The sequence below is a fragment of the Pteropus vampyrus genome, unplaced genomic scaffold (genome assembly GCF_000151845.1).
Source record: "Pteropus vampyrus isolate Shadow unplaced genomic scaffold, Pvam_2.0 Scaffold14, whole genome shotgun sequence".
Lineage (NCBI taxonomy): Eukaryota > Metazoa > Chordata > Mammalia > Chiroptera > Pteropodidae > Pteropus > Pteropus vampyrus.
Genome location: NW_011888795.1, coordinates 5,089,977 through 5,116,281, shown reverse-complemented (window position 1 = coordinate 5,116,281; position 26,305 = coordinate 5,089,977). Strand labels below are relative to the sequence as shown.

The following is a 26,305-nucleotide window of genomic DNA, read 5'->3' as shown; positions in this document are numbered from 1 at the left end:
GTTTTGTTTTACTCAGCAGCAGAACCAGAAAGAAATACAGACTTTTTTCTAGTCTAGTTTCCTACTCAAGAAGCAATTAAATACAAAGCTATTTGTATAAGTTTCTATTATGTATTCACATTTCTTAATAGATTTCTTGCCTAACACTCCATTGTTTTCAGTTTCTTTACACACACACTGTAGACATAGGTTAAAAGGTAAAAGAAATGGGAACAACTTTCTTTTAAGTTTTATACGTGTAATTATCATCTTAAATACTTTAGAGTTAGAGTGAGAATAAGAAGAGGATAATCAAAAGAAGAGAGGGGAAAGTGAAATAGTTTGTTAGAAAATGGTGAGTGGATTTTTCTATAATGTGCACACTTAAATATCTAAATTGGGTATTTTCCAAGATACTTTTATAGCTCTGACACAGTATGTTTTCATGAACTTCAATTTCGAGGAAAAGAGCCAAACCAGTTCAAATAGAATGTTCAAATTCAATCAAGAATCTTCATTGCTTTGATTACTACATTCTTTAGTTTACTGCTTCAAGTATAAGAACATGTTCTTATTCAGTTGTCTTAGGAGGATTGACTGAAATATTTCAGGAAAGGAGAGGAAAGGGACTTCTTACTTTCTTTTGCCTAGAAAGTCTTGTTCCTTTTCGAGAACTGTGCTCCCCCCCCCAAAAAAAATATATATTCTATACTATACGGTCTTATTCAATGAATATGATAAATGTGTCATTCTATATACTTTCTTAAAAGGCTTCAGAATTTCCAAGAAAGAATGTCTCCATGATTATCTAGCAGTATTTTAGTGAAATAAAGATAAGCAATAAAAATTTAAGGCCTCTTTCTTTATTTAGTAATGATGGTTTTATTCTGGTAGGTGTGGAGCTAAACTCTTTAGTCAGTGCCATAATGTAACCGAAGCAGTATTTTCATGTAGGAACATTTTTTATTTGTTTGTTCTAAATGTTCTTTCTACCTGTTAGAGGTATTATTTTATTATAACTACTTTAAATCTAAGTTTTCCTTCCCACTAACTCAAAACATAACCTACCTCACAGAGCTTAGGTTTGATTCTGTTTGCCTTTGTACAGTGAGTATCCACATGTACTATAAAGAAATGACCAGAACTACTTGGATGTCTTTTGTCACTGGTCTCAATAGAGAGTCAACCGTGCTTACTATATGGAAAACAAATACTTAAGAACAAAGTAAATTAGAAGGGGAGGAATTAGAATGGATATGTTTTGCCTGGCTGCTGCCCACACTGTTATATGAACAGCTAGAGAGGTTACATCCTTCTAAGACTTGCTTATAAGCATTTCCAACCTAACAGATTTTTCTTTTTTCAACGGTTTGAAATTTGTTTTGAAGTTGTCGCTTGGGCATATGGTTATGGGGCATAGATTAGCTCCTAATTTATTGCTTTCTTAATTTATTTGACATTGGAATTTTAGACTTCAGAAACAAGCAATTTAATACTTTGAAACATTTAAGCAGACTAGGGAATGATCTTTTTTTCATAAATTCCTGAATTAAAATGAAAATGTTTTTTCAACTGCTAAATTATAACAAGATGTGATATAAAGTGTATAGTCTTGCAAAATATGAGTGATAACTTGTAGTGTATCTTTTTTAGTTATTTTGCAGAACTGCAAGTTATATTGTGACAATCTTAATGTTTAGCTCTCCAGCATATCCTTGCCTCTTCCTGAAAGCAGAGACTGTGGCTCTTTTACTAAAGGACAAACAAAAGTGCCTAAGGAGGCAAGGTGATGAGTGGAAAGAATTCAAGCTTTGTGGTCAGATAGACCTGGAGTTGAATTCCACCTCTCTCTATCTATGTGGCCTTGGGCAAGACACTGTCTGTAGGGCAGCTTCTAAATGAGCTAATCCATCTTTGGTAGTAATATTATTGGTAGGATTGAATATAATGAATGTAAAGTGCCTCACACAATGTCTGGTAGATGGTGGTTTCTATCAGGCTGGATCATAATTTAGGAATTAGAATTTAGACTAAACCTGCCCCAACTCAGAGTTATTGGGAGCTGTAATAGGGTTATCCTCCTTATGGAATAACTTTAGCTTCTAGTGCCCAGCCTTCCACTATGTGGAGGAGGTGATATATTAGGACAGTACTTTAACACTTTTTACCCTATTATGACCATGCTACCCTGAACAAGCCCGATCTTGTCTGATCTCGGAAGCTAAGCAGGGTCAGGCCTGGTTAGTACTGGGATGGGAGACCACCTAGGAAGACCAGGTACTGTAGGTGTAAAAATAAAAAAAATAAGGGATTGTAAGCCGACAAGGTCCTTGCAATCTGTGAAGTCAACCAAAGTTTGCCTCACCTAAAAGAGAAAAATTAAATTAAATTAAAATAAAAAATAAAACTTTTACCCCAGCTAAGAGCAGAGGAAAATGAATGTCTACTTTGGATGTCCTGAGGGTGTACGCTGTAGTGTTCGATAGAAGACATATAAGTTTTTTTTTCTATAACATTAGCTCAGTTTTGCATTTTATTATAAATATATTGATTAAATATAAATGTTTCCTCCCCTCATTTCAAAAATGTCTTTAAAATTGAAGTTCCAGGAAGATGAGTAATATTTATCTCATGACTTTGAGTTATAGTCAGGCACACTGCCATGTATACTTCTGATGCACAAGTATCTCAAACAATTTTTTAAGAAGAGAAATTTCGAGACAAATTAATGTGATCTGAGATCACTGGGAGTATTTATTTATTACAGCCACAACCCAAAAAAGACTAGGACCCAAGCTATGAAGTGATGCTATTGTTAATCAATTGTGCAGAGCTTCTTATTTATTGCCAGCTTCCTTGGAACTAACCACGTCTTAGTCTTGTTTGGAGAGCCCCAGAGGGTGCAATTACCACAAAAGAGGATAAGTCACAAGGAGGCAGATTCCAGCTCAAAATGAAAAACAGGGTTCTCTAGGGATAGGATGCACTGCCGCCAGTTGTAGTGAGCGTTTGGCTACTAGAAAGTGTGAAAATAGAGGCAGGCAAGACCCTTGACTCAGGTTTTAGATGAGTGAATGAATTCTGAAGTTCCCTTTGAATTGTAAATTCTGTGCATCCAGAAGAAAAGTCTTTGTGGCTAGAAAGAAAGAGGAGGACAATTAGCCTACTTTGTGTCAGGAGGTCAGTTATGTGTGGAATAGAGTAGACTTTCCAGACTGGTAAACTGGTAGTAGGAGCAGCTGAAGTAAAAATGCAAAGGCAAGCCTGCTATACTCTTTCCAGGACAGCGACTCTGCTTTTCTGCCTGGAGCTACGGTCTTATATAGGAAACTGTAGAAAGTAAGGCTCAAAAGGTAGGATGGGGCCAGCCGATGTCAAGGCATTTGGACTATATCCCACGGGCTGTGTGATGACACCGAATACTTTTTGAGCAAAGGAATTAGCATGTTCAGATCTGTATATTAAGCCAATTAATCCAGTAGTCTATGGATGTTAGTTGGAGAGACAGTGGAGTAAGAGAAGCAGTTTGGAAAATGCAGTAGTGCGGTAGTGCAGACACAAGATGATGGGGCTGAACACTCACTCAGTTATGTAGTGCACTCAGTATGCAAAGGACAGAAATGGAACAAGGCAAGTGTCAGTTGCTAAAGTCACTGCTTCCAGGGGCTGCATAGGAAGGTAGAGAGGGGGATTAGAGAGCCAGGGAAGGAACCAAAATGAGTAACTATCTTACTAGAGGAGATCTATTAGTAAAGAGTTGACAGCCATTTTCTAACTGGGACCAATGCAAATCGTTTAATCTCCCTGGTGCCTCAGTTTTCTCATTTTTAAAAGGGAGATAGTGATGCCTACTGAGCAGGGTTGTTGTGAGTTTCAAATGGGATGATAAAGGGAAAGTGGTCTGTAAACTCAGAAGTCTGTTCCTGTGCAAATTGCTACTGTTGCCTTGGGACAGAGACAGCAGGTAAGGCTTGATGTTTCCTGTCTTGCAAAATTAACATCCACATCCTTTCACCTGGGGTCCAAGCCTAATGTTCTGGTTAAGCGGGATGATTCATATCCAACCTATTTCAAAACTTCCTACCATGTTCTCTCACCTCTGGTAATAAAAGCAAGAAATGTATTAGCTCCCAAACACTTGACCCTGCTGCCTTTCCTCTCCCCCTGAGGAGAAACACTAGTAATCTGTAGAACAGAATTCACACTCTTCTCCTGGACTGACTGGAATGGCTGGCTGTGGGAGATAAAGACCTTTTTTTCAAGGCTCTTCTAATTGGGGTGTGTTGAAGTTGCTTCTCTAGGGAGACCGTTATTTTCTCGTTAGGGTGGCTGCCATCACACAGATGACATTGCTGCCTCTCTTTTTTTACAATATTGAATCACAGATACAGTAATATCTGTGCCTAGGTCATAAGCCATCACTCCAGGGACTGATTTCCCCCTCAAAGCAAGGTGAGGGGAGAGGCCCTTGTCAGAATTCTCATGACTGAATCACTGCTATGAGCTAATGTCTCCAGTCTTATGAGTCAGTGCTGGCCCAGGCATCCGTCTTGTAAGAAAAACGAAGACACAGTTAGACTCCCCTATCATCATGAGTCCGTGCAGAGGGAGGACAGTCATCAGATAGTGGCATTTTGGAATCAGATATTTGGTTCTTCTCCGTCAGGATGTAGAATGAGCATAAGAGTTTCCTTAAGAGTTAATAATAATATTTCTAAAACACTGTTATTTTCGTGCATGTTTTGTTTTCCTTTAGGCAGAGTAGGTGAAACGATGTGTTTGGGAGATGAATGTTCTTGTAATGGGCAAGACGTAGCTTGCAGGAGAACATCTGTAACCAACCCATTCTGCATAAGATAGGGCCAAGACATGTTTGTGTTTTAGTGCCTGTTCAAGCATGTCTAATTTTTAAAAGATATATAAAGTTTTAGAGGATTCCCCTTAAAATGTTATTTCTTCATGTAAGTGTATATATATATATATATTAGATAGCCTGGTAGCTAATATGTATATTTTTATGGTGTGTAAAAAAAAAAATCAATATGAAGTGTGTATAAATATTAGGAATGTCAGGAGTAATTCATGAATGTACTTATTAATCCAGCAATAGGCAAAAAGAAATTGTGCTTTCCAAATTTTTAAATGTGATAAAGATGGTGTGCAAAGAATAACAAGAGAAGTACCTGGATATTTGCCCCCAGGTACTCAGAGGTCTTCCTCAAAACTTGACCAAAAAGAAAATCACAGAAGGGAGACAGAAGTGTATGGGGGAGAATAAGGTTGAATACTATCAATTTCAATTCAACAACAGCATTTTTAATTGTCTCTACCCCTGTCTGCCCTTTGTCTTTATCATATATATGCATAATAGGAAATATTCTATGGGAGAGATAATGAGAAGCCTACTGGTGTTTTTTGCTTGCTTGTTTTATAGATATTACTTATGTACCTTCTTAAATCTAAATGCTTTAAAAAGTAGTGATATTTTATGGCAGTGATCTACTTCTTGACATCTCTGGGTATGTGCTATAATTTAGCAGTCCCCAACGTTTTCGGCACCAGGGACTGGTGCTCCTATGAGAATCTAATGCCTGATGATCTGAGGTGGAGCTGAGGCGGTGATGCTAGCACTGAAGAGCTGCTACAAATACAGATGAAGTTCCACTCCTGCTGTGTGGCCCGGGAGTTGGAGTTGGGGACCCCAGCTATAATGAATAACAAACTCTATAATGAAAGAGTTCACAAGAAGGACTGATATTCTCCGCTACCCCTGCAGCTCCTCCTGTCTCCTCCTCCTCTTTCCCCTTCTTGCTTCTGTTTTGTTCTGTCAGAGACATGAGCTAAGTGGAGAAAAGGCAAAGAAAGCAAGAAAAGCATAGGAAATGGTAAGAAAAATTGGCAGGAAACTTCCAAACTTTAAAGTTTAGTGGTTCTTTTAAATAAAATGAATCTTTTGAGTTTTTAAAAGGGAAGCTAGTGTAATGGAAGTTTTCTTGCCCGTAAAGCCAAATCATTTATGTTTTCTGAGGCATTTACAAGTACTGTATGCAGAGGCATTTTAATGAATCTAGGTTGATTATATTTTATCAGTTTCATGGAAAAGGTATTAGTTCACACCCAGAAACTCAATTTCCCTTTTGTTCATATAGACTTTAAAAATGATTTTATGGACACCAAAATGCTAACAATTTGTTTCTCTAGAAAGTAAGACTATGCATATTTTTCATTTTAACTATTTTTATTGTTCTATTTTTAACTTTTCTTGGCATTTCAAGATTCATACAATTTTTTATTTGAGGGAAATATTAATAAAATAGAGTATAAAGGAAGTATATGGGAGTAAAGAACTGAAGGAAATACCCCAGTAAAAAGATAAGGAGGATTGTTTCTAAATACCAGCTATGTAGGGGAACTCGGTAATTACATGAAGAAAGAGTATGTCAAAATGTTTTTCTAAAAATTAGAAATATTTCATCTTTTCAGAAACCTCAGGATTACTATCCACCCAAACTGGGATGACCGAGTATACACTTACCATGGCTCTCATAAGATTTCCCCAACAGGTGCTTTTGTATGTTTTGTATTATATGCATGTGTACACATATTCCTCCATGCCTTCGTTGAAGCTAAATTGAAGACCCCATGTCATTTGGTCTTAGTTGATAGAATTTACTGAACCGCACACCTTTAGTTTCAAAGTACATTTCTTGAGCATCAGAAGTTGCACTTTGAAAGAAAATAGGCATAACTCCACAGTTTACTAGTTGGGGTGACTAAGCAAGTGACCAGAACCCTTTGAGACTCAATTTCCAACTCTTTCAGGTGTAAATAGTCACTCTTGCAAATTATTGAGAGTGCAGTGTGTGAAGCTTGTAGTCACTGAGCAGGCCCTTAATAAATTATGCCAGTTACTATTACAGCTAGACACTGTAAGGTAATCATATTATAGATATGTTAGCTCTTCTTCAAAGAGCTCACTATCTATCAGAGCAAACTGATAAACTTAGCTGTAATTCAGTGTGACAGGTGCTATAATCTGTCTGGAATGTCCCCCTACCCACCACCCTCCTTATCTGCCAGGCAGACTCAGACTTATCCTTTAAAAGTCACTGGAAGCCTTAATTGTAGATGAAGTCTTTCTTCGTTGCCCCCAGCCCCAACACACACATACTTTCTCAGGAGTTCCTTCTCTCATGTTCATTACTCTCTGTACATATATTCAGAATCACAGTATATGGCATGCCTGTCTCACTATCGCCCTGTGATTTGAGGCAGAAGCTTTGTCTTTTCATCTCTCTATCTTAGTGTTGGAACATATAATGGTTCTCAACAAATATTTGTCAGATAATATGCCTTGTCTGAACAAAATGTGATGCAGCACAAAAAACAGACTGATTTACCCAGCTTCACAGGGAACTTGACACTTAAACTTGGTTCTCCGAAGATGGGGAAAAAGAGAAAGGACATTCCGGGTAGAGGATCCAGGTGAGGAAAAGTATGGAGACATGAACATGTTGTGTAAATGTGGGAGTAGGAAACAGTGTGGTGTGCCTGGACCACCCAGTGCTTGTTAGAACAGGAAAGGAGCAGAAAATGAGGCTGGAGAGAAGTCCATAGAGCTAGACTGAGAAGGACTCAAAATCATCCTAAGGAGTTTGGCTCTAATCTTGCAGACACTGAGGAGACATGGAAAGACTTTGAGTAGGAGGGATGATATCATATTCTACTGGAGGAAGGTAACTGGAAGCAGTGTGGAGGTGAGAAGACTAAAGCCAAGGCAGCCGATTGGGAGGCTGTTGCAATAATTCAGATAAGAGATAAGGGCAAGGAGAAATGAAGGTGACTATGGGGTCAGGAGTCGATTTGCAGTATATATTTCAGAGTGAGAAACCCACTTTCCATAATTGGGATTGTTTTGTATCATTCTACCATAGTATCATTTCCTACGCAGTTGTTTTAGATCTGCATCTTATCAGTACTGCAGTATCAAACAAGTCAAATGGTATATCCTCAAATGTTTGGGAGTTTGGGGTTCAATGCTTTACTTTCTTCTCTTAGGATTAGTCTTGGCTGTTTATCCTGTTGCTTTGCATATGAGAAGACCCATATGACTGTAGTTGGCCAGATAAAGGAACACTCTCTGTACTCTCTGGCTCTGCCTTGCGTTGGAAATGTCCGGAGTTGGGTGGGGAAATGTCAGAAGTTTTGAGTGAAGAAGGAAGACCGCTGGCCAGGGAGCCAGTGACTGACTTGATGGCCTTGACCAGGCCATTCTGCTGCTTTGGGCTTCAGTTTTCTTGTCTATGAAAGAAATATATCGGACTAAATCCTTAGGCCTTCTTCCTGTTTCTTCTCCTACACATACAGTTAACACTTTTGGCCTTTTACTGGATAAAAATAATATTTCTAAAACTGGCTCAAAGAAAATGGGAGAATCTTTCACTTTAAGCATTAAAAAATATGCTAATAAAAAAATAGCAATGCTATTTTATAAAATCAGTTAACTAGAAAAATGTATTTGTGCTTTGACCAATGGTTGATCCTCAGTGAATGTTCAGTGACTTCATTTATAAAATCTTTTCATTCTTTTTTGCTCAACATTAAGAGATCGTGAATTTTTACAAGGGATATTCACTGTTAATTAACTATTTCTATTTTTCCTGGTACCCAAAGAAGGATTCAAAATGCTTGACAGATATCATATTTCTAAATCTAGCTATAGGAACTGGACCAAGAGAGAAGACTGTGAAAACCTGCAAAGAGACTCATGAAAAGAAGAATCAGGAAATCAATTAAATGTTTCTTCCTGCTTTAGTGCCTGGAACATGCTATTTCTGAGAAGTATACTATGGAGATTGGTCTAATTGATACTAAATATAATATGATTAAGAACTTTAAGCATTTATTTTGAAAGCTAGATCCACGCAAACAAAGTAGAATCTGACTACCATTTTTAGAGAATTTGCTCTCCCTTCTCCTCCACCTAATTATCTGACTCAGATATTAAGAGAGGGAATGGGAGAGCTAGAGAAGAGTGCATGCATTATTTTAAAGCTATAACTAGACAGTATTTGGAACAACTTCCTTGAAAAATATTTCATTATAGTTCTGAATTCAATGTCAGTGATTTTTATTCTGCTCTGACAGTTTTCTACAAATATCTGTCCTTTTAATCCTTTAATTAGCAAACCAAAAATGTAACCTTAACTTTTTTCAACCAAGATAAACTATTTTTCTGAGGTAAATTTGTATTTATTTTACAGACATCTGTTTTTATACAATTTAGGCATTATTAATATTGGTTAAGTATTAGCCACACTGTGAACCTTCATTTTCTTGGACCCTAGAAAGAAAGGCAAGTAGACATTTACTAGGAAGATTAAATAAGATGGAAGAGTGGGCTTCGGTTAGAAAATATTAAACTATTGTTGACACAAAGATAGTTCAGCATATCTGGAGTTCAGATTTTAAATCTGACAAAGAATCTGGGTGGTGAACAAAGCTAGACCTTTATGAATTGTAGTTAAAAGCTACCCTTTTAACAGTCTGTCACAGTTCCTGATACAAAGGATTGATAACTTTTGGGTTTGAAAAACAAAACAAAAAACCATCTACATTTCTATTTGATTTATTGTAACTCTCATTTTTGTGGCAAAGGCTAGGGACAAAGTTCGTTTTACCAACTAAAAAAATATTCTGAAATCATCTGGAAATTGGATGTCAGCATTCATTTTATTTGAGTGAAAAACTTCAAGTTTAGTAACAAAAGTTGAAAACATTGGCATCATTCCTGTTTATAATAATGGGTTTGTATCACAGACCTCAGTGATATATTTGTTAATCTCAAGTATAGTTTTCCTTTTACTTATTTTAAATAAGTGTCATTTCCTCTTACATAACATGCAGTTATGTTGTTCTTTTTTTATTATGCTTACCACTTAAGTGAAAGATGGATAAGGTAGGGTCTCCCTCTAGAATTGCATAGCCTTTTGGTAGGGAAGACAAATGGAGACCAATAATTACAATAAAAGATAAATTAATATACATCACAAGAAACAAAATAAAGGCAACTTTTCTCTAGGGCTTTGAAGAAGTAAGAGTATGTGGACATTCAGTAAATATTGTTGGAAGAAAGAAGTTAATGTAAAAGTAGAATGAGCATCATTTACAAGGTCTGGAGCAATTGAAACACAAAATAGTCATGTGGAATTCAATATGGTTTAAAACATTGTGTAAAATTGTCCCTCTGCAGTACTAGGGAAATGGGGGGAAAAAAAAAAAAAGAAAAGAAAGTTCCTGTACCAGCTTTTTCTGAATGAGATGGCCAGAAGTCCTAACTCAGAGGAGCAGCCTGTTTCTCTTCTCTGAACGGTTTCCTCTTTCAGTGTCAGTGCTGCCAACTTCCCCTGAAATGAAAACCGATAGGGATTTCAGAGTCTGGTTAGGTGAGAACAGGTTTGTACTACCAGTGACAACAAAAATCCTTGTAATTTTGATGTGGAAGAGAGTTATTTAAATCTGCCATTGGAGGTTCTTTGGCTTCTGAGTTCTTTCTGTGCCTATTAAATATTTCCACTTGAATTGATTAGTTATCTTTTATTATTAACTTTCCACCCAATTGATTGACTTAAATATAAATCTGTTACAGAGGACAGTGTAAGTAGGCAGAAAGTTTCACAATTCTCTTTGAGGATATTTCTTAAATTGCTATTTAAGTAATGTTTTTATTTTCATTTCCACGCTATCATTCGAGCTTCGCAACATTCCAAGTTCAGTGTCGTTGTCCTCATCTTCCTGTTGAGGATAGACACCTGGAAGCTCACAGGTGCAGTGAGAAGCTTGAGTCTCTAGACGGTGGAGTTAGGACTCTCATTTTCTGGTCAGCTGTTCATTTTACAATAACGGTGCAAGTCTGTTTCTAATCTACACTGTTTGAGCTCCTCTTCCTTTCTAATCTTATTCCTCTATTACAAGAGTACTGTAATTAAAGAAGTGGTGTTTGGCTGATAAGTAGTAGGTTTTAATTTGTAAGATATACGGCTTGCATTTTAATTTTTGTCCTTGAACTTGGTGTGCCATGAAAGCTATCATTCTCTCATTAGGAATATGAATCTTCAGACGATGTGTGCATTCAAATTTCTTCTTCTCATTGGGTCTGACTAAGTGACTGGCTAATGGAAAATATGAAAGTTAGCTGAGACTTATCTGTCTAGGGCTTGATGGGCTATACTAGTCTTCTTATAGTCAACCCCAGGGACTGGCCAATGGAGGGCTGTTAGATCCAAAGTGCTGAATCCAAGGAGTTTGCTCAGGGCCAACTTTTTTGAGTAAATAGCTCAGCTACAGTAGCTCTGGTACACCTTAGGTAAAATAGCTGGAGCTAGAGACAGCTTAGCAGCTAAAGCCACAGGTTAACACTAATGACATGGAAATGAAGAGCACAATAAAAAGTTGTCTGCCGCTTCCTTCATTTCCTAGTAAAACATAATGTTTGACTTAATTTTTTTTTTTTTTTACTTCTGTCAGTATAATCAATTATGCTTATTCTCCTGTGTATGGTATTATAGCAACTGGCGGCCAACCCAAAATTGAGATAACGGAGATGAAATTGGGCAAGAACTCCATAAGGCACTTCACATTATAGCAACTGAATCATACAACACTTTTGCAAGGGAAGTGATTAATATTCACATTTTATAGATGCAGAGTAAATTACCTCTCTGAGTCTAAAGTCACCTAGCAGATAAATAGCAGACCTATACTCAAAGTCCAGGAATGAATGACTCTTGAAAGCAGGGCCCTTCTTACTAGTAGCTTGACCTTCACTATTTTGTATCTGTTACTATTTTATAGCTGTGATTTTTGCCTGCTCAAATTTAAGTGCTTCTCATGGGATAAAGAGTGCAAGGGCAAAGGTGAACTGGATCTTTTCTTATTCCCTATTGGTATACAGTAAAACGAGAATCAGATTTGCTAAGGCCCTCCCTCATTCTGGTTCCTTTACTTTGTCCATGGGGTAGGAAAATAATATGATCTTCCAATCAGTATAAGCCCTGTATCACTCATTACTTAATTTCTGTTGCATTTCTCTGATCTACCTAAAACAAAGTATGGTTGGGTGTGGGAGGACAGTCGTGGTGATAGTGATGGCATCAAGAGGAAAAGAGGGCAAATGAGTAGGAGCAAATAAGCCTTTCAGACCAGGATGTAAATATCTTTATCTCTAGTGTAAAAAAAAGATTGTGACTTTGGCTTGAAAACTGCCTTCCCAATTGGTGATCATCTTTAGGATTTTGTAAGTACGGTGTCTTAATAATAAGCCCAACACCTCTCACCCAAAGAATGCAAAGTGCTTTGCAAACAGAACTCACAATACCCCTATGATCTAGGGACTTTTTTTAATGCCCCATTTTATAGACTAAGAGGTCAGCTCAAGGAATTCTGCTCATCTGTCCACATAGATAAAATAGATCAGGACTAAACATTTAAATACTAACTCCAGTTTCCTGTCTCCTTAGAAATAGACCACACTGAAAGATTAATCTGATGTCAAAGATTGCAGTTTTCTCTAATTTCCTTTTATTAAAAGGAAAACAAATTACTTAGGAGACATATTTGCGTAAAGGGTAGATCCAGAAACATTTGTTTTATTAAGACAATGGTACCTATTTCCCTTAAAAAAAAAAAAATAAAGAAATTTGAAATCTGCTCCACCGATTTCAAAACTAACAATTAGAAAAGGTTATCCTTTTACACTCTGCCATTTGTCTTCACATGAAGAACCATGAATTCAGTGTGGAAAATATTTTATTTTGAAAGGTGCACAGGAAAAAACTAATTGTTATGAAGAAGGATTTTTTCAGAACGCACATATCAATTACAGGTAAAAGGAAGAAAACAAGTGGGATGTGTGTGCGCATGTGTGTATGTGTGTTGCAGATAAAAACAGATTTTGCAGGTTGAGAGACATGACGATACTTGTAAGGTATGAGAGAGACAAGACCAGAGGCGCCGGGAAGCTTGACTACTGTGGAGTGCTCAGTTGAGACTTGTCTCTGCCCCATGGCCTGCAGCGTTTATGTGGAAATTGGGGACGCTTTTACTCGTTCCAAAGCCTTACCTGATCAGACCTGCCCAGGTTTGAGTTTGGGAAAAAAAGTGTTTGAAGTAAACAGGAAAATTACTCACCTTAATGATGTCTTTTACTGGCACTCACAATGCTTTGATAGTCTGACAGATTCTTTTTTTTTTTTTTTTTCCTTAAGTTTTAGAGAGGAGAGACTTGGGGGAAATTTAATAATCTATTTGGAAAAACATAGATTCTTATGCTTAGTCACTTGCTAGCAAGGGGAGAAAAAGTAGGCTTTGTGCATTCATATCTATGGGCTTACTTCTCCTAATAAAGTCTAAATCAGGAATTTTCCATTAGGGCTTTCTACTGAAAAATCAACAAAAATACAAGTCCATTTATTCTGTGTACTTTTTGCACACATGTCTCCCGATCATACTGCTGATGTTCCCACAGAACAGATTCTTCCTAGTATTTTGGCTGTGAGTTCCAGAATATGTAGGTTGCTTTCATTTATTATGGTGATTAAGAACATAATCCAACTGGTTTGTTGAGAGTTCAGTGCAGCAACAGAGCAAGCACACCCTTTTTCTCCATCAGAAACACAATTCCTAAATCTCTGCACCTGAATCTCTGTCATGTTTTTGGGGAAAAAATTATATGTGTGTTAATATTTCATTCAAAAATAATACTTAAATGTTGATTTTATAAATGTGTTTTATCTTTCGATTTTGCTAAACTGTTAAAGGATACACATTTTTAACTTTGAGAATGGAAAACTGAATCATGCATTTCTAGTCTAAAAAAAAAATACAGATAGATGGTTAAATCTGATAAATTTCAGCTTCTAAAGCTAACAAACTAAAAAGGAGAAGAATACATTGTAGGTTATGAAGAACTTTAAAACAAGAGATCTTCGCCAGCTCTCTCCCCTTAGTCCTCGATTTGGAATACCTTGAACATTTTTTTTTTTTGGTCTAAGTCCTAATTGGAAATTAATCAGGTGGCCAGTAAGAAAAAATGAGTGGAAATATTGACTATGATGTATGTATACCAGCCTCCTGGTGTCTTGGGTATAATGAGCATCATGAAAGCATTGCAATGCATTCTTACCTCATACATAGTCCCTGTTCTGTTAGCAGCCGTTTGCCTGCAATCAGAGCAAATCTGGGTTCAAACCATTATAAAGTGTTCCACTAAATGGGTTAGGAAAGATTTTGCCTACCTGTCAGCAGGTCTATGTTTGAAGCAAGTACTCAGAATAAACATACCTTTGGTCAAATGGATAGTATTTGCTGTTTTCAGGAGGTAGCATTCTTGATTCTATCCAATTCCTCATTCAGTAAAATGGCAATCTTGGAAGAAGAAATATTTTTTACTTGGTTCCTCTAAGGAGATAAATCAAAAATACATGTGCAAATTAGAATGTCAAAGAATCTCCCTTTTAAGAGTAAATTTTTCTATTTCAGTTGGTATATGATATGAAACTGAATGTGCCCAAAGTGTTGGAGGTTTACAAGAATCATCAGCATTTAATGGTAATTTCAAATGAAGAAAATGGAATTGTCTAGAAAATATCTTCTAGCACTGGGTCTAGCAGGCAGTTGGAAAGCATACCTCTTCTATGGTTGGACAAACCAAAAATGTTTTGCCCTGTGACCTATAGATATAATGACATTGATTAAACAAATTATTCCACTATCTCTCATCTCCCCACTCCACCCCCATGCCCTGCCAGAAGCTGAGTCGCTGGCATGTTGCTGATTCACTTTTGACAATATCTCTCATATCTATCCTCAATATCCCTGTCCCACAGCAAGCCCATATACCTCCCGTTTAGCTGGTGCAATTGGTCCCATCCCTGCTCATCCCAACACTTCATCTTCATTGTCAGGTAGAGGAGTCTTTCTAACACACAGCTCAGACCAAGGATCATTGATGGGCCATTGTTGGTGACTGCTCACTGACCTCTGAGCATGTCATGCTCTGATCAAAGTGTTTTTTTTTTTTTTTTTTGGCCCAATCTCCCACTAATAACAATAATCTTCTGTTTGTAAAATACTTTATATTTTTCAAAACACACATGTACATATTATCGCATTTAATCCCTATAGCAAATCTGTCAAGTTGGCAGGTATTACCCTCACTTCTCAAATGAAGAGTTATGTAACTTTTCTTGAGATTACACACCAGTTTGATCCTTCTGCTTCTGTGAGTATTGAGTTCCTCATAGTGAGCTGTGATTCCAAATACACACACTGTCCCACCACCACAGTTGATGTTTCACAGTCATCAGAAGATGCTTTTTGTTTTCCTTTTTCATCCCTATGCTTGGTCTTCTGCTATTCCCTCCATCCAAAATAGTCCCCTCATTCTTGACTGCCCAAAACCCCTTTGTCCTGAAATAAGATTGGCAAAATATTAATAATTGTTGAAGACAGGTGATGTGTATGTGGAATTCAATACATTTGAAAATTTCAGTAATGAAAATGTGTATGCATGTATGTATATATGTGTTCTCTGTGTGCGTGCGTGTGTATGTGCGTGTGTGTGTATCCTTCCTAGCTAGGGTAGCCAGATATAGCGAAAAAAATCTAAGATGTCCGTTAAATATGCATTTAAGATAACCAACAAAACATTTTTAGCATAAATATACCCCATGCAGTATTTGGGATATACTTATGCTAAAAAAAGTTACTGTTTTTGAAATTAAATTTTTACTAAATGTTCTGGATTTTACTGGTCTTCCTTTTTTTAGCTCAAACAACAACTCTTTAAGCAGAAATAAAATTTTCAGCCCTTTTACCATACTGAGTTCAGCATTAGTGAGGTGACAAAAAAGTTTGCACATGTGTTTAATTATAAGCCGAGCTATCACATTTACCTTCCACAGCCTCTTGTGTCTCTTCTTCCTCTCCTCTTTCCTCTCTCTCCTTCCTCTCACCTTTCTCCTTCCTGTCCTTCCTTTCTGCAGTCTTTTTACCTTGTAAATGCCATGTCTGTTTCCTTCTCTCTTGTCCTTCCTGGTAGTGTTTCAAATTTGTTGGCAGTGCAGCTGCTCTTAACAGGTTTGTTTTATTATTTTTCTTATTATTGTTAAAATATTTTGATAGATAAACTATAACTCTACAGTACAACTAAGACAGTCACGTTACGTACTTTTCCCCATGGGGGTTAATTAGAATATTTTTATAAAGAAGAAAAAGGGAGCAAGATGAAGCATGTTTCCATCTTAAACAAATGAACTGTAAAGAAATAGGAAGTTACATTATGATAAGCTTTTAAGAGGTGTTGCAAGTAGAGGAAAAGGTTTGTTTAAATCTCTCCCTACCTATCTCCTCTAAACCTCACCCCCAATATGTATTATTGTCCCACACAGTTCCTAATTACCAATAATGGAAAGAGACATCTCAAAATTATTTTAGTTCTTCTGGATTTATTTTAAAAGGGGGAGGAGAACAGAAGTTTAAGACTTGGCTTAAAGGTATTAAAGAGCAAATCTGATCTAATTTATTAAGTTACACCTTTCCATTTTGGCAGTACCTTAACAATACACATAGGGTCTCAGTATTTCAGCATGTTGACTTCCTGTACTGATCTGTAATAAAGAAACTCAGCAATTTGCCTGTAAGGTGGTATAGCCTTGAAATAAATTCGTCTTGTCATTCTTCACTTGGAACCTTAGAATAGCTGTAGTTAAAGGAAACATAAAGTCCCTTAAAATTTTTACAAGTTCATTATAGCACACTTAAAAGCACCTGGTATCTTAAGTGTAATAAAAATAGAGTAAGCCAGAGGAGATCAACACGCATGGCCTCTGTTTATGTTTTAAAATCCATTTATGAGTTGTTTCCCTCATTTTTAAATCGTATTATATCTACACCTGGGCATCCATTTCTCTGAGGTGAAAGCAATGAAGGATATAAAATATCAGAGTAACAATGATTCTCAATAATTATTGTTGGTACTCTAATGGAGAGATTTAAACCTCCTTGCTGTTCTGACTTAGTTCCTGTCAGAAGGACAGTCCAGTAGGATGATACTTTATATGATGTAAGTAGAAGTACAAAGTGGAATCTGTACTGCGCCCCCACACAGAAAAATAATAATAAAACAAGATGCATTGTTATCAATGTCAGAAATAGAATTAAGAATCCAGCCATGTTGGTTTCAGTTCTAGAGGTAAAACTGGCCTTCCAATTTTATTCTTTCTGTTTCTATTTTCTTTGTTTACTGATTCAACCTAGAAACATATCTTCTCATACAATATTAGCTAGTACTTGAGTCAAAGATTAATCTTTAGAAGTTTATACTGAAAATACTTGGTGTCATTAAAATAATTTTGCTGGTCACTGGTCTAGCAACAAAGCTGCACAGTGGAAATACCTACTAAGACTAAACATGGTAAGGGAATGATGAGAACTGCTGTTCATCCAGCATTTACCTGGGACCTGGCACTGGAAGATAAATCCCATTTAACCCTCACAACAAGCTTATGGCAGGTATTGGTGTTATCTCAGTCTTAGAGATGAGGAACCTGAGGCTCAGACAGGCTACACCACATGGCTAAAGTCATACAGGCTTTGCAGTGCATCTGACTATTCTCTTCCCCGGTGCTCTGAGGAATACAGGTTGTACCAACGGTGCTGCCATCAGAGGAACCTGGAGTTGAACCTGGCCCTGCCACTTGGCAGCTGGAGAAAACTGAGCAACGTATTGAAACTTTCTGAAACTCAGTTTACTTATCTGGCAAATGAGAGTAATAATAATCTACTCTCAGGTAACTGCAAAGATTATATGACATAAAGAACATAGCAAAGTGCCTAGACATATTAAAAAAATATGTGCATCTAACATGGATCTTGCTTCCTACAGCTGCATCACCCAGCTCCCCAGTACTGAGATTATTTGAGCATACATTAAGCATGGTGAATGCTATGGTTCGTTAAAAGATGCACATACTAAATTTTTCCTTTTCATGTAGTAATCTTCAAAACTATAAATGTCTATTCAAGATTCAGTCTACCACTTGAAACCTGAAGTTGGAGGCTGTACAATTGTTTTAGGAATGAATTGACCTAATGTTGCTTCTCAAAAGAAAAAAGCATTAAACTCTTTTTAACAGAGATTACTTGTGTATGCACATGCAATAAGGGCTTGGAGGGTATGTATTGCAGTATTTATAAGCCTATATCCTTGTGAGGTGATAAACATTTTTTAAAGCCCCTCAATAACCTTCTGGGACTTTGAATCCAGAAAATACTTTGGTATTCATGTTTCATTATATTTGTGTCTTAATTTTATATTCTGTTGTGTGTCAGCAATGTTTATATGTATTGAGCTTTCCCAGATGGTAAGATTCTGGAGCATAGGAATGATCCCCACGCCTTTCTCCCCTAGCATGCAGTACGAGACTTGAACACAGCAAAGACTCCATAAATGTACAGGGAGACATCGTACAATGTACTATATGATGTGAGTGCACGTACAGTAGATGCCCTGGATGCGAAGCTAAAACCTAAATTCAAAGTTTGACCTCGTTTTCTACTCTTATTTTATGAATAAACTAGTTTATCTGCTTGAGCCTCTGATTCTTTGTTGACAAAAAGGGAATACGGATGATTTTCTCAGAGTTAGCTGAGAATTAAATGAATAGCATGCATGAAAATGCTCTAGAAGTTGGTAAAGACTGCCCAGATAAGTGAGCGATAATGTCATTTATGGAAATTAATAGACGCCATTACCCTCCATCTTGCCTAGACATACTTTCTCATTTTCTGTCATAAGACAGACCCACCTCACCTTCCAGTAGAAAGAGTATCCTACAGATTTAAGCATATCATCATGACAGGAATATAGGGCTCACTTTTAGGGTTGATGTATAAATGAAATTTCCAAACAAGCAATGATTCTATGGAAAGAGAACAAATATGTTTGGTATTGTCTTGTAAAGGGTGCCTGGGCCATTGCATAGGGATAAGGGCATAAGTACCTCCAGTAAAGAATAGTTTTTAAATGTGTTTTAGTTCACAGGAAAGACACAACCTTTAGTGGGGACCAGAGATTTAGGAACTGTACATCTAAAAAAAAAATTAAAAGAGAGCACAAGAGTGTGTGTAGAAGTATTCACAGTAACTTTCTACTTTAATACAGGTGGGCGAGGGGAGTCCAAGAAGGACAGCCACCAGGGAGAATTCTTTCTAGTTTGAGAGCCACGTGTGAGGCACTATCCTGGACCAGGGTAGAGGACATGTTCCCATGGGCAGGACTGGTGCCTGTGTGGTCCAAGGCTGCTTTCTCAATTTGCCAAGGTAGAGGCTAAAGAAACAGTGAAGGCCATGAGGTTTGGGCCCCAAAGAGTGAGAAATGACAGGTGTAGGCACCAGGGCTTTCTTTGCAGGATGTTGGGAACAGTGAGTTACTCTGAAAGGGAAGGAAGATGCTATTTCTCCCTTAAGGGTAAATGATGGCTGAAACTCAGAGCCCCGGAGAGTGTCCTGGTCAGCCAGACGTGCCACTTCTTCAGTGGAAGGGAAGCATAGATTGTCCTCTATCTATAGTGTGTGTGTCCAGGAAGCTCTCCAATGTGCCCACCAATCCTGCCCACAGATAACACCTTGGAGAGATGAGCTATAAGAATATTTTATAGTGAAAAGATCATGAGGTGGTAAGTTAGGAGTCACAGGTTCTAATCCCATCTTATTGTTGACTTCTGTCTGGTGTGACCTTTCCTCTGAGTCTGATCTCTCATTTACACTTTGGGAAATTAAACTAGATATATCCATTAGGATGAAGGGTAGAAGTTCTCTGCCCACCAGTGTTCCTGCTAGAAAAATTTTTACTCCGCAGATAATTGTATCTTCCCATATTGCTGGGAATGTCCAGGTTTGTTTTATTGAGGAACATGGAGCATGTACGTGTAGTGCCAGAAGTCAGGACAGTTGTTTGTAGGTGTTTAATCAGTACTGAAAACAACAAACTCTGAAGTTCTATTCTCATTTCTACTATTTATTGAAGTGTGGCCTTAAATGTTTGAGCCCCAGTTTCTGCACATGTAAAATAGGAGAGTCATCTCATCTAAGCTTTCTTCTTATTGTTCTTGTGACTTCAGGAAACATTAAATGTAACCTAACACTTATTGAGCACCTGTTGTATACAAATCACTTTGAGGAAAGCCTTTCAGTGTCTACTTTGTGAAGGTAACTGTGGATGGTATTGCTGGTCAAGCAGGGTTGGCTGGGGTGGTACTGACAGGAGACACTAAATAAAAGGTCATTTTACCCTCCTGGGGAGATAAAGTTGCAAAATTACCAGTCAGGTCTGTCAAATCTTTTTAACCTGGCTTTCCAAATTCATACCCTCAAGCAACTAGAATGAGGCTGGTGGGCTCCACCCCCATCCCTTTGCAAGGTCGCTGATAACATGCTGTCTCCCCAGCAGGCAAGCTTTAGTTCCCCGCCCTCCCCCCTCCAAGCTGGTGACCAGAGCTGGCCGCAGAGCTGCCTTGGGCTCCCAGAGAGGTCTCTCATATACACACACCTGCCAGCCCCAGTGGGCTCCCAGCTAGTCTTCACGGTAAGCGGGTAGCAGACAACCCACTTGCTTGATGTCAACATCTGTGGGCGCAGCCCTAAGAAGAATGTGCCGCTCCCAGCCTCGGCTCAGGTAATTAATCCCCACAACTGACAGGTGGCAACAGGCGACCCTTTGGCTGGAGCCATCAGGAAAAGTGCTTGGAGGAAGGATTTTTTTTTTTTTTTTTAATTATCAAGAACACAATTCGTACATGTCTGGCAGCTAGACAACTGTGGCAGGAAGGGAGACAAGGAGAAGCGAATACCTTGCCAGACGACTGTGGAGCCAGTTTTGGGATCTCTTACTGCCGATCATTATGATAGATTCAGTAGTATATGGTGGCTAGGGACCTGTTTGCAAGCTCACTTTGCAAATTTCCTCTTCCTTTAAAGTCAGTACAGTTCTAAGTGAAATGCCTTAGTTGTGAATAAAGAAGCTGGAGCTCAAGAGGGGAAATGATTTGCCTAAGATGCTGCAGAAAGTCAGTGGACAGGTAGAAGGCTAGAGTCCTGTCCTCTTGACTTCCTGTTCATGATTCTTTGGGCAATGTTTTCTGCTCCATTATATAGATACAGTGTGGCAATGGGGTAATAAAACTGTGATCTGATCACAGGAAGGATCAATAGTTAACACTCAAATGATATTTTGTTTTTTATCTAACTTTTTAAAGTTGACTTCTCAAGAGAACACCCTCATTTCATCCCCAAGCCATATATATGCATTCATTCCCCCTGCTTTTTTATTTTTATTTTTTGGTATTTTGGTACACAGTCCATTATAGCATCATGGAACATCAACTTGGTGTTTGTTTAGAGTGTATTTGCTTAAGTAAAACTTTTGAAATCCTCATTTTTAATTTTTTTAAATTTGACAATTTCCAAGAATACAGTTTAAAAAAGAAAAAAAAATAATAAGTCACTTCATGTTTTAAGATAATTCAACTGTCTGAAAATAAGAAAAACAAATTATTAATGAATGGTGGTTGTCTTTTAGATTATTTGTAAATCTCATTATTTTTATTCAACCCAAATTCACATAGAAGGCCAGAAAAGTTGTTGTATTTATGCCTTAGTATAGGTTTTACTCTTTTTTTAAGACCCAATCCTCTTCAGTATAGGTAACTTGCCCTAAGTGTTAATGGGCCACTGTTGCATCCGGTTTTGTATGCTGAGGTTAATTCTGTAGGCTAATGGCCAATAGTTCAAAATGCACATAGTATTACATTAGGAAAAAATTGAAACATTTCCTTTTAGCATGATAGCATACCAGATGTGGATTTGTCTTCAAGCTAGCATTGTAGCATCAGGATGGATTTATAACTACCCTATACAAGTATTTTCCTTGATGATGGATTGAGTAGAGAGGTGGGCTATATAATTATTGATTTATTTATTTCATGGAAGTTTATTCCATTTATATTCTTAGAGATTTGTAGGTCAAGGTAGCCTTTTGATTTGAGATTTACATATGGAATGGCATTTCTTCTGGGAGAGGTTGAGAAATTAAAGTTGTTTTTGTTTTTCTTTTTGATGGAGCAAGGAGGGAGGGTCTTTGTTACACCTTTAGGAAAGAAAGCTGTTGAAAAATTATGCAGGTGTGTGCTGATATTAGCTGGCATCTCTATGCGTTGTGATACCGAATTACCAGTCTGGCAGCCAAGAGCGTGTAATAGAGTATGTCTACTAAGGCAGGTGGTGATGGTGAGGTTGTAGTTACTGGAATGCTTTTTTTTCCCCCTTCTCTTTGCAACATATTATTAGTAAAGGAGCTGAATTTACTCTGGTTTTCCAAAATCCCCTGGAATTATTTTATTTGAACATGATATTTGTCTTTGAGCAGCTCACTCAATATGCCAAACTCCGTCCTCTCCCTCCCAAAACAAAACAAACTTAGGCAAAGCTTGCTTTTCTGTTTTTCAGGGATATTGTATAGCAAGAAAGAGTTTAGTTCATGTGTTAGTTTTGAGGCATTTCTGTTCTATGCCACTGTAGAAATACATTGTTCATGTGGATGTTTAAGACTGCATAAGAGGAAATTTGGTTGAAGTCCAACAAAATAATGGGCTCTTCATTCTTACTTATAGGCTAGTACTTCCTAGGAATAAACACACTATGAATGTGAATACATATACATGAGTACATACATCGATTCCTACTCTTTTTATATCTTATAAAAAAATCAGAAAGAGTATCAACACTTTGTTTTCTACATTCTTTTTAATGAGTTTACCTTGCCACTGTGAAATTGGTAACTGAGTTCTCTAACAGATTTTGCCAGATCATAAAATATTCAAAATAGAAGAAACATAGATCATCTAATAGAGGTCTCTCATTATCCCCCTTTGAATGATTAACTCACGTTCTGGAAGATCAGATGAGCTGCTTGAAATTCTTTAGTGAGTGAGTGACAAATCTATGACTCCTTTTGAAAGGTCAATTACTTCGCGTCTTTGGAAGTAAATCTTTCACATGTGCTTTCTTTTTCTTTTTCTTTTTCTTTTTTATTTTGTTTTTACTTTTTCTTTATCACAGTATTTCATTTTCTATTTTCACATTAAGATTCGTATAATTTGAAGAGCCACATGTCCATGTGCTATCTTACCTAAATATGTAAAAGGATTAGTACCATCCACTGCCGATTCATCAAACATAGGACCTGGTGGAGTAGAATCAATTCTTAAGACCATTGGTGAGAATTTCACGTTATTCTTATGTTCAAGATCTCATTCTGAGAATATAGTTACAATTTAGGGAAGAAAACCTCAGATCCAAGACAAACTTATTTACCAAATTAATAAAAATGTGATATTGAGTCAAAGAGCATAATGGAATATCCTTGTAATCCTGTAGGAAATTGGTGATCATATTTTATTTTTTAGATGACCTCTGAGCTTTATATCTTTTTTTCCTAATAATATTGTGTGTTTATGTAAATTTACTCTAGTACCAAATGTGCAGGTTCCCCTTTGGTCCTATACCATGAGCATTAAGACTGCATGGTACATGAAAAAGAACATTCTGTGGGTCAAGATGGTCCTTGTCGCTGAGTATTTTTGAGCAAGTCTCATCTCCTTTCTGCTGTTGGGATTCCTCCTTTGTATCTGAAGTGGCTGAACCAAATGATCTCTAAGCTTTTTCTGGTCTAACTTTCTAAGAAAAGCTTAGCAATATTATCTTAAACTAAAAATGCCTTGAAACAGGTGACAATAATAGAAACATAGGACCAAGTACTTGGTTTAAAATATCAGTTTAATTTTCTATGGGAACTCAGTCACCAGAGCATGATCTAGTTGTAAAAGTATTAGCTTTTGTAAAGAAAGGAAATCTGACTTCATCCCCACATTGACTATAGTTAGTTGTGCAACCTTTAGAAATCTTTTTTTTTTTTTTTCAGGGATGCCCTCCTGACCCTGCAAACTAAGTAGAACCCCCTTACATTGTGCCAAGTCTCCCTCTGCTTTTTCTTCAGAATATGTATCACAATTTTGGAAATAATTTAATGTCAATATTTCCTTGAAATCAACTCCCTTAGGGTAAGGGTGATTGCTTATTCCCTGGAACCCAGGACAGAGCCTGGCATAAAGCAGGTGCCCACTAAATACTTGCTGAATCAATGAACCAGCTTTATTCCCTAAGCTTAAGTTTTATATCTGAAAATTAAGGAAAGAGGAAGATTTGGACAAGACATGCTTTAATGTTCCTCTGTGTTCTAACATCTTATTTCTGTTCTCTATCTTCTAAAATCATAACTCTGTAACAATTTTACAGGTTGGTGCTGCTCATGCTAAATCTATTCATTAAAATTTTTAATTAGGAAATATTTCAAGCATACAAAAAACAGTAAATTTAGATATCTTAGTATCTACCAAAATGTTTTTTTTTTAATTCCATATTGCTTCAAATCCTTTCTTTAAATAGAGATAAAGCAAAAAGTCTACCTTCATTCTCTTCTCGCTCTCTAACTATTAAAATAAATGAAATACATCTATATGTAAAAACATGGATAAATCTTGAAAAAATGGGAAGTGGAAATAGCAGATTACTAAGATTAAATTTTGAGCAGTGTAATTTAAATAAATTTTAAGGACACAGAATTATATTACATGCACTTATGGATATATGCATGTGTATTTTTAAAATGTATAAAAGCATATAAACCAAATTTATTCATTTTTAACAAATGAATCTAATCGTATGGTTTAGAACTGACTACCAGCAGGTAAATATGAACTGTGTGATTCACTGTAAATGGTCAATATTCAGACTTCAGCAGACTATTATCTGGCAACAGCCGCTTCCTGACCAGGTTGAAATAATGTTTTCACAATTTTTCAAGAATTACTTAAGCTATATTAAACACTTTATGTGAAGAATATTAGAAATATGAAGCTTCAGTAATAATCATAATACGTGGCTTTTATGTTGGTCTTTGTAATTTTTTTCCTCCATTCCGAGATGTATATTGTATGATTAAATATGTATATTTTTTAATTTTGTAATTGTGAGAGGTCAAGGGATTGAATAATAAATAGGGAAAGAATAGAAAAGGCAGAATTTAAATCTTGTCTTTTGACCCCTAGTCCAGTAAATGTTCCTTACTGTTGTTGCTGTTGGGTAAGAATCCTTTTCCAATGCTCTTGACTTTGAAAACTAAGCCCTTTTCTTTCACAACGAAACTATTAATTCCAGTGTTACCTCATGTTGTTTTATTTTCTTTGTCTAGAATTAAAATTAATTGTCTTTGCTTTTTTCTATTTGTCAATTAAGGCAGATCTCATTTTGCTAATGAATATTGGGAGCCCTGTGTTAAAACTAACCCTCATTTATTGAAGACTGACTTTTACTAAGTCCAAAACACTTCTTCCATCTTTCCACCTTTTTGTTCTACTTCTCTTGGTTTATTGCCTGAATAGTCCCTGATAAGTCATTCTTCTTCCTCCTTTGCTCCAGTCTCATTTCTACTATATTTGTTTTGCTTAATATATAGAACTGAATAGATTTGCTTTATAATCCCCAGTGACTCTTTGCCTGCTGGAAGAGTTCACCTGTCTCTTGTAACATCCAAGGCTCCTCAGAGTCTGGTAACTGCTGTCCTTGCTCAGCTTCATTGCTTTCTACTCTACACCTCCTCCTCTTCCCAGCTCATCTATATTTCAACCATAGTCAACATCCCTTTGCTTCTATTCATGATGTTCTCTCTTCATGGAAAGTCTGCTTTCTGCCTCTTGGCTCTCCCTTACTCCCATTCTTGGGTGCATCGTCTAGTCGATGGATGATCCTTTTTTTGTCTTTTAAGGCCTAGTTTAAATATCACTACTTCTATGAAACTTTCTTCTCTAGTGGAATACATTTACTTTTCGCTTTATCTCTTATCTCCAACCGATCCATCAGTGAATCTGTTTAAAATATATCCAGAAACCAACTGCTTCTCAACCAATTCCACAGCTGGTCTAAGCCCCTCTCATTTTTTACTTGGATTATTTGCAATAGCTTCTTTATCAGTCTCCCTACTTCCATCTTTGATTCATAAAGTCAATTCTTCACATAACAGCCAGAATCTTATTAAATACAAATTAGATCATGCCACCTTCTCAAACCTGTTCAGTGGCTTTCTATCTCATATCAAGGAAAGCCGAAGTCCTTAACACTGGCCTTATGTGATCTACGTGATCTGGGCCCCATT

General features: G+C 37.0%; 1 protein-coding gene and 1 pseudogene across 5 annotated transcripts in view; both read left to right on the top strand.

Annotated features, from left to right (window-relative positions):
* Nucleotides 1-26,305, top strand: part of TP63 (tumor protein p63) — a 214,546-nt gene that overhangs the window by 151,594 nt on the left and 36,647 nt on the right. The window lies entirely within an intron of this gene.
* Nucleotides 2,150-2,268, top strand: LOC111734544 (annotated as a pseudogene).